Source organism: Mustela erminea, chromosome 16 (genome assembly GCF_009829155.1).
Source record: "Mustela erminea isolate mMusErm1 chromosome 16, mMusErm1.Pri, whole genome shotgun sequence".
Classification (NCBI taxonomy): Eukaryota; Metazoa; Chordata; class Mammalia; order Carnivora; family Mustelidae; genus Mustela; species Mustela erminea.
The window spans coordinates 51,652,209-51,668,068 of NC_045629.1; the positions used below are offsets into that span (position 1 = coordinate 51,652,209).

Below are 15,860 nucleotides of genomic sequence, written 5' to 3' on the forward strand. Positions count from 1 at the left end.
ACATTTAATAGTTAGATATAACTACCTTTATTTTAAAAGTTTCTTAATGGTGCCAGTTATGTGAAGAAAGTTTCAAGTTTTAAAAAGTAAATATCTTCTGTTGTTCATGTGGCGGAGAAGTCTACCGATTTTTTTAAAAAACCTTTTTCACTTTGTTTATGAAAGTTTTCCTACATCACTTCATGGTGTGTTAAAAAATACCTATTAGCTATAGTTGTAAAATAACATTTTGTATGTGTTTCCTTTTACAAATAACAATGTGTTTACTTTAGAATATCTGAAAAATTCTTCAAAGTGTTAAGAATGAAATGCAAACTATTCATAACCTTTTCTCTGAAATATAACCATTGTTAACATTTTGTTGTATTTTCTTCCCTTTTCCCTATGCATGTGTATTTCACATATTGATAAAATTGGTATCATGCTATATATAATTTGTATTCTGATTTTTTTTTAATTGATATCATATCATTTACTTTTTCCCAAGCCATTAGATGTTCCTCAGAAATACGTTTTTAAAATGGCTGCCCTAATAGTCTATCATATGGATTTACCACAAACTATTCCTCTCTCTGGGGGTATTCCAGTTGCTTCCAATTATGAGCACAAATAATGTTCTAACAGTTATCTTTACATAAGAATTTTTGCCTGATCCCTGAGTATTTCACAAATACATATTCATGCTCTGATTCTTATAAGCTCTTGGTTCAGAATACCAACTTGCTTCCCAGAATGGTTATAATACTCTATACTCTTGTCAGAAGTTAAATTTTCAGTCTCAAAGCACTAAATCTTTGCAATTGAATAGGCCACAGAAAGGCTTTCTCTTTGTCATTTGAATTTGAATTTGATCGTGCAGTTGAATGTTTTGTATTTTATTGGTGTTTGATATCTCTATGAATTACCAGTTCATTCCTATTATTTCTTTTGCCCATGTTCCTATTGGGGATTAATTCGTTTTTCTCTTAATGATTTTAAGAACTTTTTATACGGTTAGGATTTTTACCCATTTAATGGTCATCTGTTTCAAATGTATTTCCCATATTGATGTTTATCTACTAATTTTCTGGGGTCACTTGGAAATACTGAATTTAATAGAGGTGTCTTTGCATCTTTGGTGATTGTTTTTTTCCCATTTCTTTTATCCATAGAAACTCTTTATTCATCCCCAAGGCAGTTAAATATTCAGCTGTGTATTTTCTCATGTATTTTTATTACTTTTAGCCTTTAACTTCTTAATCTTTCTGTGATTTATTTTGGTATTTACCAAAATATACCAGATATATGAGGATCTAACATGAATCCCCTGCTCGCCACACACACAATTTTCTGACACCATTTGATGAATAACTGACTTCTTCATAAGAATCAACAGGAATCAATAAAGGAATTCAAGAAGACAGATAGATAGGAAATTAATATGGAATCATTTTGTGCTGTACCAAAAATAGTTAGAGAAGTGAATGAAAAGCAGTTCCCATTCTGAGCTAAAAACGGAAAATGTGATTTAAAAATACCTAATAAGAAAGGAGGGGGGCCTACAAGAAAAAAGCTATAAAGCTTACTGAGTAACAGAAAAGAAGGTAGTCACTGAGTGAGTAGATATTCATCATGTTCCTGATTGGGAAGGCTAAATATTGTAAAGGTGCATGTTCTTTCCAAACAACATCTTGGGGTTAAGGCCGTTCTAGTTATAATCCCAATCGGTGCCTATATTTTATTTCTACAAGTTAATGTGGAAGGTGTACAGAGAAAAAACTTCAGTCTTTTTTGCCCCTCTATGCCTCTTAGGGTCATTGGGGCGGGGGACTGACACAAGACAGAGTAACAAGAGGAAAAGCAATTTATTATCCTGTGCATTGTGCATATATGTGGGAGCTTTTGGCTACCTGAAACTTACGGGGGGTGGTTAGAATTTGTGCTTATAAAGTCTCTTTGTAGAAGAACAGTAGATTTCTAGAGAGATGACAAGACAAAGAAAAAGGACTGTGAGTTTCTAGGGTAGCAAATCATGGGAAGGTGAGTATATGAGGGAATTAATGGAAGGTAGGTGTTAGGTGGTAAAGTCTGTTACGTAGACTTCTCCAAAGCCATCTCTTGCATGCTAATTAGAGCAATTAACTTCTGTCCTTCCTGATAGAGGGCAGTGGGGAGGGACACCTTTACAATCTATATCCTGCTTTTAGGCAAAGAGGGGGGAGGGCAGGCAGTCTTCTTGTATTTGCTTCTTCTCAGGTGCCTTCTGCTGAAAATAATCCTTCTACCAAAATGGCATGTTAAAACAAATGAATGATAAGAACATGGAAAATGCCACAAACCAAAGGAGAAGAGATCAGTTATTCGGCAGATGGGCTTAGGCTGATAGTGACAATCTGTGAGTGGTAGACCATTGTTGTGAAACACTAACAGGGTTTTATGGAAAGAGCTTGGGTTTTAGAGTCAAAGAGGAGCTCAGATCCTGGCTGTGAAATTCATTAATGATAGCATCTTCTTCTACCTATTTCACCACTCTAGGTCTGTTTCCTTATGTATAAATATAATAGTATGTTCGTTGTCTGGTAATTTGTCAAATAGTAGGTAGTAAGAACATTTTTAGATTACTGATTTAATGTTTTATGGTAGCCAACCATGGTTAAGACTTCTTTGAGACAGCCTTCCAGAGTTTTGATTGAACATCTAGTCCTGGTTACATGGATTGTGGGCATCTATGTTGGTTCCATCTCTTCTACGTTCTGCCACATACCGAAGTAGGCTTGTATTCAGGCTTAGAAGAATATACTTTTTAACTTGTTGAGATATAATTTTGAGATACAAATCTCAAAAAAAATCCGTCTTAAATAAGACACAGTTTCTACCCTTAAGAAACTGAAAGTCTAAAATAACTAGCAATATAAGCCTGTTGTGTTTGTATTATAGGTACTATAGGACTTCAGAAGGAGAGGCATTGGCTCTCTCCACTAATTTTATGTGATTCCTACGTTTTATAACACTTATCTCTTCGCCATGATATAGTTTTCTTTTTACAGTGCTGTATTGATCACTTCTTCATATTTTGTATTGGGTTAGAAAATTGCAAACTGAGCTTTTTCCCTTTTTTTGTCTTTAGATTATAGAAAGAGATATGTCTTAGATTGTCAGTGTCATGGTATCCCTGCATCTCATTGTTAGACTTGTCTCTCAAAGTTTAAAATATATTTTTTCATGAGGTTTAAAATTGACCTTCCAGTCTTATCTATGATCTCCTTATTAAATAGTCTGGAACACATTTCTCAGTTTCAGAACTATTGACATTCAGGGCTGAATAATTGTTTTGCATGACTGTTTTGTGCATTATAAGGTGCTTAGCAGCATCTGTGGCCTCTACCCACTAGATGCTAGTGGCAGGCCCACCCCCAGTTATGAGAACCTAAAATGTCTCCAGATATTGTCAAATATCTCCTGTGGGACAAAGTCCCCCATAGCCACCTCTACCTTCTATCCTTAGCCTCTCCACTTACTTTTCTTCTTGCCTCATTTTTAGAATCAAATGAGAGTCATGGCCAGCATTTAAAAAGGAAAAAAAAAAAAAAAAGAGAGAGGGAGACTGGAATAGGATAGGGTAGAAAATATCAGAGTGGAGTGTACAGACTAAGGGTAATTGATCTACAAAATGGTTCTTCTCTACACACAATGTAAAATATATATATTTCTTATTATGGATCGTGGCCAAAAATGTTTTAAAGCTCTACTCCCTTATGTTATAATTTCGTGATTGACCTGATGCTCGTGTTTCCGCCTTGCCGCCACGCCCCTGCCACCATCTCTTTCTAGAACTGGAGGAAGGTCTAAAGATGATGTGCAGTGGCTAACTGATACAGTATAAACAGGAAGCATTTTCTTATTTGGTGTATTTTAATTTTGTATTATAATGCAACTCGTTTTTCACTTTAATGACATAATCATATTGTCAATCATTTGCTGAACTCACAAAGGATTCTGTGTTGTTGTTGTTGTTGTTTTTAAGCAGTGAGATCACTGTGAAGAGGTTTAGTCTCTCCTGTCTTCTGGGTTCTAACCTGACTCATTTTACTTGATTGTTGCAGGTGTCTGGTTTTTCTGTAAAATCTTAAGGGACTGGGCTGGGAAATGTGAGCATCCATGTGCATGGCAGTGTCCTAAGTTATAAAATGTAAGACGTTTGATTCGATTATTAAACTCTTGAAAGTAGCACATCCTTTTTTTTTAAAGTCATCTTTTTTTTTTTTTAAGATTTTATTTCTTTATTTGACAGACGGAGATTACAAGTAGGCAGAGAGGCAGGCAGAGAGAGAGGAGGAAGTAGGCTCCCCACTGAGCAGAGAGCCCTGATGCAGGGCTTGATCCCAGGACCCTGGGATCATGACCTGAACCGAAGGCAGAGGCTTTTAACCCACTGAGCCACCCAGGCGCCCCAAAAGTAGCACATCCTTTAACTTATTTTTGGGAACGAGTGAGTGGGGATGTGAAGGTGGAGCAATTTGGAGAGAACAGATCCAGAACAGGAAAAAGAGGCGATAGACTGCAAATCTCCAGATAGAAGCACGAGTCTTAAAGTATTAAGAACAAATGCTAAAGATGACAGCTTTATATATGCCTGAGTTTGGGTGTCAGTATCAGTAGTGAAATTTGTCCCCTTTTATAATCTGAAGTTTTTTTTTTAATTTTTAAGTAGTTGATTTACTGTATATGTTTATAAGGAAAATAGGAGACTAAAGTGATAGCCAATATCATTAGAAATTTGAAGAAAATGTTGATTTATGGTATTTGAGACCAGTTACACATGTAAGAAATTCTGAGCCAAATGGTCTAAAAAGCATTTAGAATAAGTTGTAAAAATGGGAATATTTAAAAATTTTTCAGTTATCTATTTTACTACTAAGACTTACACAAGTAAAATTTTTAAAAGTTAGAGATTGGTTACTTTCTTATATAGTCACTTCATCTGTTGATAAAATAATTTTATGCTAAGTAATTATTCCAATTGTAATATGAGTCTTAGGCCTTCACAATGGAATAAAAAGAACTCAACTGCATCGAAGCGACATGCATATAATTAATCACTTGCTATATTAGGCAACATTATAAAATTACTTCATCAAGTTCTTTTCTAAATAAGATACTTGTTATCACATGAGAAATCAAGTTACAAATACATATTATGAAGCTGATCCCAGACTTGAAATTATATAACATAAATATAAACATATTAAGAACTTAAATGAACTCAAAGTTAATTTGTAAAGTGTGTAACCAGAAGGTCAGTTGACAAATGAGAATAAAGAATTTTTTGTTTCCTGGTAAATTGTAGCACATGAATGTTTTAAGATGGTGATTCTTTTCTCTGCAAAATATTTCCTTGTTAATTATAGATTAAACACTATGTTAAGCATTTGCCTAAAGAAAAAGGATTATTTTTAATGGAAGATATAGTACCCAACATAACAAGAAAATAATCTTACAGATTTCAGTTTGTGGAATATTTGAGAGGGTGGTTAGCTAGTTGAATGAAAAATTAAAAACAAAATTAAATTATAGACTACTTATTGAAGTTAATTTGGAATATAGAAGTCCCTGTTAAGTTGGATTAGAATTGAATATATAATGCTTAGATATTGATATTTTGTACAGCTTAAAAACTGATAATGAAATTTATTCGATAGAAAAATATAAATCCTTATGAAAAGCATTTTGTAATTAATTGATAAGAAGTATAACAGAGCAAGTACCTAATGGTTTTACAAATGCTGCGCAAACCAATTATATCTGACTTAAAAAAGCATTGAAATAGCAGGAAAGTTGGGTCTTAGGCTAATTCAGTATTTCAAGCAGTATTTGGTAAATTCATTCATTCATCCACTCATTCATTTATTCTTTATTTCATTCAACTAAAATATATTAAATGCCAAAATAGTATTAGAATATGAAATATGCAAGTATTTTTATGACCCTAGAATTGCTTTTTTGGTGGAACAACAGTAAGTTGTTCTGACTACATTTATGCTAGCTGACTCATCTAAGAAAATTATGCAGGGGTTGGGCTTTTGTTTTTGTTAGCTCATGCTACAAGTTATCTATTTGCCTTTCTAGGATGTATCCATGAGAAGAGCTTTTTCAGGAAATATTTGGGGGTATGCTTCAAAGCAGAAGGGCAGCTCAAATTATTGCCATATATAACCTCATTCTCCCTGGAACTGTTTATCTGCCTCTTTTTGTAGGGCTTAGCTTGGTTGAGAACTCTTTCTGGAGTTGACATAGGAAAGTTCAACTATGAGCTCCTACAGTACAAGATTGATGTTAATTCTTTTAAAAGAGGACCTAATGAGATATAGGTAAAGGTTTAACTTTGCAGGCATCTGCAATGTTCCTGATACTTTGTCCAAGTCTTGAAATATATAATCATAATTCATTTTTTGAATGGACTGTTGAATAAAATAATAGGATCTATGAAAATCACAAACTTGAATGGATGATTAAAATAAAAAGAACAAGTTAGAAAAAGAACAATTTAGACCATATGTAAGAGGAAAGACAACAAAATAAGAAATTACCTGCAAGAGAACAAAAGATGTAAGATTCTGGGTTAAGAATAAATGGAGATGTAGTACTGCCCTATGACCCAGCAATTGCACTACTGGGTATTTACCCTAAAGATACAAACGTAGTGATCCGAAAGGGCACGTGCACCCAAATGTTTATAGCAGCAATGTCTACAATAGCCAAACTATGGAAAGAACCTAGATGTCCATCAACAGATGAATGGATAAAGAAGATGTGGTATATATACACAATGGAATACTATGCAGCCATCAAAAGAAACGAAATCTTGCCATTTGCGACAACATGGATGGAACTAGAGCGTATCATGCTTAGCGAAATAAGTCAAGCGAAGAAAGACAACTATCATATGATCTCCCTGATATGAGGAAGTTGTGATGCAACATGGGGGCTTAAGTGGGTAGGAGAAGAATAAATGAAACAAGATGGGATCGGGAGGGAGACAAAGCATAAGTGACTCTTAATCTCACAAAACAAACTGAGGGTTGCTGGGGGGAGGGGGGTTGGGAGAAGGGGGGTGGGGTATCTGCTTTGGTGAGTGCTGTGAAGTGTGTAAACCTGGCGATTCACAGACCTGTACCCCTGGGGATAAAAATATATGTTTATAAAAAATAAAAAATTTTTAAAAAATAGAAAAAAATGTGGAAAAAAACACAACTTATGACAGAAAAAGGATTACCATCTATAGAGGCAGGAACCGGATTAGTGGTTATTTGAGCTATTTGCAATTTCACTGTTATTACTGTAAAACTGCAGTAAGTCTCTTCAACTCAAGTAAAAGCAATTACTTCCTTAAAATTGATAGGTCTATTGTTAGAATATTGCTGAAAATAGTTTGACTCACTAAAAGAAGTTTACTATATCCTATTTAATATCCATTTATTTACAAATAAACATATGAAGGTAAATTGTAATCCCATTTGCTTTCTGATCCATCATAAATTCTACCTAGTAAAACTGAAATAAAGTACATCTACTTGTAAAAAAATTAATTAAAAAAAAGAATAAATGGAGATGAATGAAATACTTTCCAGTCTCTTCAAACCAAATGCATTTTAGATATGACTATATTTTACAAAACAGTATGCATATTCAGAAGTGTGGGTGTGTGTGTGTCAGCAGATTGAGGTTTAATTTTATTCTTACGGATGATTCTGTAAGCCACTTTATTTCCGCACACCCTGCTCTTTACGTGTTGGAAATTTTTTAAGAAAAACCTTTGTTTCCCATGGAGCTACTAACCTGTGCTTTGCAACTGAAGATACCTAGGATTTAATTAACCTAGCATTTGCGTCTCCTATCCTATTCTTAGATGGCAGGAGGGGGCAACTCTTCAAATTTTGAACTTTAGATGCATTTTCCCAAAGAAATGATGTTCTAAGTGACAATAAATGTTACCTTTTTATTCATTTGATTCTGCAAATTTAGGGAGCCAGTTCTGGCTACTAAGCTAGGTACTTTGACCCTGTATGGCACAAAAGGCGTACATCTCAGTTTTTATTTTGCTTTTTTTTAAGCTGGGAAATGTTTTTTATTTCACCTTTATTTTTGAAGGATAATTTCTTTAGATCCAGAATTTTTTTTGAAGATTTTATTTATTTATTTGACAGAGAGAGATCACAAATAGGCAGAGCAGCAGGCAGAGAGAGAGGAGGAAGCAGGCTCCCCGCTGAGCAGAGAGCTCTATGTGGGGCTCGATCCCAGGACCCTGAGATCATAACCTGAGCCGAAAGCAGAGGCTTCACCCACTGAGCCACCCAGGTGCTCCAGATATAGAATTTTTGATTGACAGACTTTCCACCCTCTTTCAACACTTCATATATGTCATTCCATTCTTTTCTAGAGATAAAGGGTCTTGTGTCTTGCTCTTTTCAATATAGTCTCTTTGCCTTTGGATTTCAGCAGTTTGACTGTTGTGTCTAGGGTTGGGTCTCTTGGGATCATGAAGCTTTGTGGATTTATAATGTTTTTCCTTAAATTTGGGAAGTTTTCAGTCATTATTTTTTCCGACTAGTTTTTCTGCTTCTTCCCTCAGCCCCGGCCCTGTATAAAAATCCCATTACGTGTATGTCTGTATGCTTAATATTTTCCTACACATCTCTGAGGTTCTTTTCATCTTTTTTTTTTCAGTATTTTTTCCCTCTGGCTTTTTTTTTTTCAGAGTGGATAATTTCTCTTGCTCTCTGGTAGAGTACACCGATTGCTTCATCTGCCATCTCAAATCAGCTGTTGAGTCTGTGCAGTGAATATTCATTTTGGCTGTTGTATTTTTCAGCTCTAGAATTGTCATTTCTTTTGTTTTACAGTTTTATTTCTCTCTTGAGAGTCCTTAATTATTGAGTCATTGTCATATTTTCCTGTGATTCTTTGACATGTTTTTTTAAAAAAATACATTTTTAATAGCTTCTTTAAAATCTTTTTGTTAAATCCAACGTCTGGATTCACTCAGAGTTAGGTTTTTTGCCTTTTTTTTCCTGGTTTGGGTTATGTTTTCCTCTTTCTTTGCATGCCTTATAATTTTGGGTTGAAAATTGGAAACTTTGATGAGGTACTCTAATAGCTCTGATTTCTTATCCATTTTCCTGAGGATTGTCTTGTCTTTCTTTTCTTTTTTCTTTTTAAATGTCTCCATAGTAATATATGTCCACTGATCTCTCTGCTTAGTTTGTTTTACTCAAATGTGTGTGTGTTTGTGTGTGTGTGTATCCACCTTCCGGTAAGTCATTCCTGTGTCAATGTGGCCTAATTGTTCACCAAAGATTTGGGCAGACATCATGTTTAAGTGTTTTGACTTTGTAAGGCTTCTACCCTCTGCCAGTCAATCTGTGCATAATGTGGGGCACATTCAAAGTTCAGCCAATTCTTCTGCGTGCTGTATGACTCCCACTGTATAATGTCCCGGAAAAGGCAAAACTATGGGGACAGTAAAAAGATGAGTAGTCGCTAGGAATATGAGCAGAAGGAGGAAGGAAGGGATGAATTGGTGAAGCACAGGAGATTTTTTTTTTAGGGCTTTAAAATTATTCTGTGGGATACTGCAATGGTAGATACGTGTCATTACACATTTATCAAAATCCATAGAATATGCAACACAAAGAGCAAATCCTATTATAAGCTATAGAATTGGCTAATAATGATGTGACAGTGTCAGCTCACCAGTTGTTACAAATATATCACACTATTGCAAGATGTAAATAATGGGGAAGTTGGGGGATGAGAGTGAGGGGATATGTGGGAACTCTGCTTTGAGCTCAATTTTTCTGTAAAGCTAACGCTACTAAAAAAAATTTAAACATGAAGAAATGACTGTGACTCTGTATGTATTCATAAAGACAAACCCAGACTAATATCAAAACAAACAAACAAAAACAAAATTCAGCAGGGTCTCAAGTCACTCTTAGGTTTTACTTCCTACCCCGGCTCTTTGCCATCTCCTCCGAACATGGTATCGTCTCCTAGTCAGTCTGAAAAGTGACTGGCTTTTTCCTTTGTGTCTCTCATTTCTGATGTCTCTCTGTAACATTTCTGGTTGGTCTGCCATTTACTATATGGGACTACAGTCTTTGGGTAGCAAAACTGCTGATTTTCTGTTTCCTATTGACTTTGTCTCTTTGAGCTGACAGAGACATGGAATTTCTCCCCGACCCCAACTCAAGTAGGAAAGGTCTGGTTGAGAGTTGTTGTTTTTCCCAGACAGCCCCACTCTGCTAAAACTATTGATCCTTCCTATAGACCCCTTCTTTTGTATGTACTATATCAGAAGAGCATTATGGGAGCAATCCCAGGTAAGAAGGTAACAGATTTCTGCTGTCATTATCTGACCTCTAGGAGTTTTTCTCTATTTTTTTTTTTAATGTGTCTTTGATTTCCATAGCCATGCAGTTGTTGTTTTTGATAATGTTGTCCAGGTGTGTACTTGGTTTTATGACGAGAACTAGTTGATGCTTCATCAACTAGTTGACTAATCAACTAGTCATCTGATTAGATGACTAATCCAGAGGCTCCTCCTTTGTCATGATTTTGTGAGGGTGGAATTCAGGCAGGGTTCAGTTGGGTAGTTTTGTTGAATTTTAGTGGTGAGTTTTAATTGGTAGGATGGGCTGTTCTGGAGGGTTGAAGAAGCCTTTGCTTACATCTTGGCAGGCATGGTTGGAAGATTGCTCAGTTGGGATTCTGAACCAAAAGCAGTTCCTAAGGAAGTTAGTAGGACTTTTTATATGGTGGCCCAAGGCTCTCACAGAGATACACTTACAAAATACTATTTATTTTGACCTAGCTTTGGAGTCATATAGCATCATTCCCATCATAGTTTTGGTTATAAACAAGTTCCAATAAATAAGTTACATAAAATGAAAGGGGTCTATAAAAGGACATGAACACTATGAGACACAGTTCACTGAGGGACCGTCCTTGGGGTCTAGCTACCATAAGGGCTTTAATGTGTGATATGTAGTGTGTTTTTTTATTCCCATAAGTTATTCACAAGCCTCTTCTCTAGACATTATTTTCCTCAATCTTTCCGTTTTTTTTCTTTCTAGGCTTCTGACCAATTAGCCAAATCATTAGCCTAAGACTGTGTCCATATATATTTTTACCCATGGCACTTTTCTTTCTATGCAAAGTGGATGATCAGATACACCATTTAAAGTCCTGTCTAATAAAGTTTTCCTCACTGATGTCTTCAAGACCATCCCTGAGTGTGGGACAGCTGTAGTCTACTATTGAGCTGACCTATCTATGGAACCAGGCATGACTTTTGTCTCCTTTTTCCACAGTCATAATGACCTCTTAGATGGCCATATGTAGGAGTTGAGAAGGGGATGCTGATATAATAATAGTAATTGGTGTTTAGGTCTGGGCCACCAATGCATGCACTTCATTTGTATCCCCTGGCCCTACTTGTGCTCAAACTGGACGTATCACATCTGTCTTACAATGGATTATTGTTTGACATGTCTAACTTTTTGATTTGTTAAGCCTAACAGACCCTAGATTATGTTGGGCACTTCTGGCTGTTTGGTCACTTGATTAGATCTTTGCCCCTACCAATGCCGGGAGCATACCAGGGGCATTGATGCTTCTTTTTTTTTTTTAAATTTTTAAAAATTTTTTATAAACATATAATATATTTTTTCTCCAGGGGTACAGGTCTGTGAATCACCAGGTTTACACACTTCACAGCACTCACCATAGCACATACCCTCCCCACTGTCCATAACCCCATCCCCCTTCTCCTAACCCCCCTCCCCCCAGCAACCCTCAGTTTGTTTTGTGAGATTAAGAGTCATTTATGGTTTGTGTTTCTAATAGTACATCTTCTGTTGCATCATATGGCGCAAGTGTTGGGGCTGCTTGCTCTATAACCTGAACTTAATCTAGAGCGGTTTTTGCTCTGGGTTCCATTTAAAGCCAGCAGTCTTCTATAATTCTTGGTAAATGAATCAAAGCAGTATTCCCTAGTGTGGAATCTGTTGCCTTCAGAATCCAGGCATTGTGCTTTTTCCTCATTGATGGTAGGTACAAGTTATAATACTTTTTCTTTTGCTTTAGAGGAATGGTCTGCCAGGCCCATGATCATTGGGTCCCTAAATATTTCTCTGATACTATGGGCTCCTGAATCTGTGTAGGATTATCTTCCACCCTCTGGAGAAGATGTGTCAAAACAAGGTCTCCATTCTCACTGATAGAGTGAACCAATGTGATGTTGTCTGGAGTGTCCTTATGGTCTTGTTCTTTGGGGGCTGTATTATGATAGAGGGCAGTAGAATTAATAGTACCCTGGGGAAGACGAGGCAATTCTTGTGCATCCCAAGCATATGTGAATGTTTCCAGTCTTTCTTGATAGGGATGGGGGGAGGAAATCACATTTACCAGTTCAGTGGTTTCATTTTTTATATATTAAGAGTCCGTATTAGTTGTTTCTAGAAAGGATACCACATTGGCATAGCAATTTCGACTGGGGCTACCTGGCTGAGTTTATAGCACTCCATTGTCATGTTCCAGGATGTGCTAATGCTTGTTTTTGAGGCACCACCCTGGTGAATTAAAAGGAGGATATAATGTGAACCATTGTGTTTGCATCCTTTGTTTTTGATTTAATATTTGCTGGTTGGGGAGGGCATTATCAGAAGCTTCCACATGACCTTTCTCACTTGATAGTTTTAACCCCACAAGCCAAGGAACATTGGTTCTTCCAAATACCAAGTCTGTCTGTTTGGAGACTGTGGCAGTTACTACTCTAACAACTGGATAACTTGGAAACAACACCTGTGAGGAAATAGGGCCAGAAAGACTGGAGGAGAAGTTAAATTTTGGACAGGTGCTTCAAGTAAACCCACAGGAGTCTGAAGCTGGGGTAGATCTTCAGAGATGATCTAATTAAGGAAGGGCTCAGGAAGACTGGATATGGCTGCTTCCTGGGGGCCAAGGCAAGTCTTGGCCAGAGTCTATTTCTAGGGTGAAGGGCTCAACTATAAGCAGTGAGCATGCAGCACTTGGGACAGCTTGAGGACCAAGTGCAATTATAGATGGTATATAGCAGCATCCAGTAAGATTTTTTTTTTTTTGTCAAAGTTATCCCCTTATTTTTACAAGAGGGATACAACTATTTTAAGCCTCTCTTACTCATATGCCCTTTGGAAACTGAGGGAAAATTTTCTAGAAGTCTCCTCTGTAGATTTCTTCATATATATGTGTTTTTCTGGGATATGTGTTTGTGCTGTAGATGCTACCCATGCCAGTTCCCAACTAATCACTGACAATAGAGTTAGAATTAGCAAGATTGGTTTAGAGTTCACAATTCTAAGGAGATAAGAAATGACTGGTGGGTAAATAACCATTTATGCCTGCCAGAGATATTCATTGTAAGGATTATAATAGTGCAAAAGTGGAGACAATTCATATGTCCAAAAATAGTGTGATGGAGCTTGCTTGTGCCAGCTTATGAGAACCAGTTGAGTGCATCTCTTCCCAATCCATATTCAATGACATCATGTTGGTAGCTCAAAGTTGGCTGAAGTGGAAGTATTTGCATCATAAAAATAGACAAATGTTACAAAACAGGGCCTGTTTTTCTCCTAGAAAACCAGAAAATAAACATTAGTTACCATATCACTAATGTCTATTTGAAGTTTTGATAACCTGTGGAGACTATGGTAACAAGGAAAATTGTCCAGGGTATAATGTAAACTTTTTAAGAAGCTTAATTAAAAGTTACATGTGCTATGTTAAAATGACATGTGCATATAGAACTAAAAAGAAATAAGGATAAACTAGAAATTTCATTTGTTGGATATCTTATTGCATTTCATTATTAGTGATCACCCACATACACTCTCAGAGTACAAAAAATATCATAAATATAATCTTATATATTTGATAGGTCATGCTTAATCCCTAAAACATGTTAAAAAAAAGCTGTATTTACTTTATAACAACATTCATTTCTCTATAACATTTTCCTTAAAACTCCATCAGATTTCTAGGGTTTTGAATTTTTATGGTTCATGCTTCATCTTCTCTCATATTTGCTTTAAATTCAGATAAAATTTAACTAGTCATTCATTTATTATCTTCTTTTGGTCTATATGGCTTACCCAGATCATATAACTTTCCAGGATGTTTCACAAGTTGGTAATGAGCATTGAACACTGTGGCAGTCTTTTCAGGAAATTCTAAGACTAACATTGATATGGAACCAAATAGAACAATATTTTATTCCTTGAGAAAACTTCAGACAGGCTGTTTAATGATTACCATATCCAATAGGTATAAAACATTTTTTAAATGTTGATATCAAAGTATAACAAGCATTCTCCTAGTTGATTTATCTTTATTTTCTGTCATATACGATGCTATTTTATATCAAAGAGAGATTTCATTATATTATGAAATGACCATTTGCACAAATTAAATTTTCAAAATAAAACTTTCCATCTCCAAAAGGTAAACAGCCCAAATGAATTAAGATTCCAGATTCAAATATTAGTTTGCATAATATTTGCATATTTTACATAATATTTAAAATAATAAAATTTTTTTTTTTGGTGTGCCAAATGAAAATTTTCCCTTCTCTGCCTACGTATTTAAAACTCAAATTTTTAAGAAAACCAAACCAAACCTCAAATGAGTGGATTTGTAGTGCTGGTATTACCAAACTGCCACACTGGATTGCATTTGTCTGTGGTGAAAAAGTGTTAAAATAACATCTTTCAAACAAGACAACATTGATTTTGAGTTATAGGTTAGGCAAGTATATTCAAACACAGATAGGATGTTCTGAACAATTTTATTTTTATCTCATAATTGAAAAGGTTGACATTCACTTTGACAGAATTATCCAAATGAAATAGTGAACAAATACACCCACTAAATGCAGACCAGGCTTCGCTTAATTTATTTTGAGTCATCTGGGATTATTTCTGTAACCTAATTATACTTAGTTATATTTTGAAAAAATTCTTGTCATTAAACTTTATTCTTTTCTCATCCTGTTTCTGAATTGACTCAGTAATGACAGTTTTCAAATGCCTCTCCCATACTATCTTTCTCTTTCTCTCTGTTCTCTTTTTCTGTGTCTCTCTGCCTCCTGCCTTCCCACTTCATGCACTTAACATTTTTGGTGATGTCTTCTGTCAATATTTACTATCTTTCAGGTATGCTAATAACTTGCATATCGCTTTCTTTTTTTTTTTTTTAAGATTATTTATTTATTTATTTGACAGACAGAGATTGTAAGTAGGCAGAGAGGAAGCCAGAGAGAGAGGGAGGGAAGCAGGCTCCCTGCTGAGAGAGAGCCTGATGTGGGGCTCGATCCCAGGACTCTGGGATCATGACCTGATCTGAAGGCAGAGGCTTTAGCCAGCCCACTGAGCCACCCAGGCGCTCCTATATCGCTTTCTTTTAATCCAGCTCCCATTTAAAAGATAAGCCTATTTTATTAAACCACACTTTAAGGAGCAGGTTCTATTAATTAAACTTCTATTGTTAGAAAATGAGAAGGTCTAGTACAGGTACTTTTTCAGTATTAGGCTACCTTGACAGCTATAGACAAAAGGGAAAATATGTTATATAATGCCTATTCCCCTCTCCTGCCCCTGACAATCCCCTTTTGGTAGACTTCCTATGAAATTAAGATTATATTTAAATTTTAAATTTAAATGTGAATTTTGCTAAGATGCAAGACATTTCACATCACATTCATTACTTCACATTATTTTAATTATATTAAGTAGCTAATTGGAAGTAATATAATGCAAAGAATATATAAAGTATATAATATAAAAGAC

The 15,860-nt window shown here is 35.6% G+C and overlaps 1 protein-coding gene across 44 annotated transcripts in view; it reads left to right on the forward strand.

The window, feature by feature from the left end:
• Window positions 1-15,860, forward strand: part of RIMS2 (regulating synaptic membrane exocytosis 2) — a 594,152-nt gene that overhangs the window by 276,776 nt on the left and 301,516 nt on the right. The window lies entirely within an intron of this gene.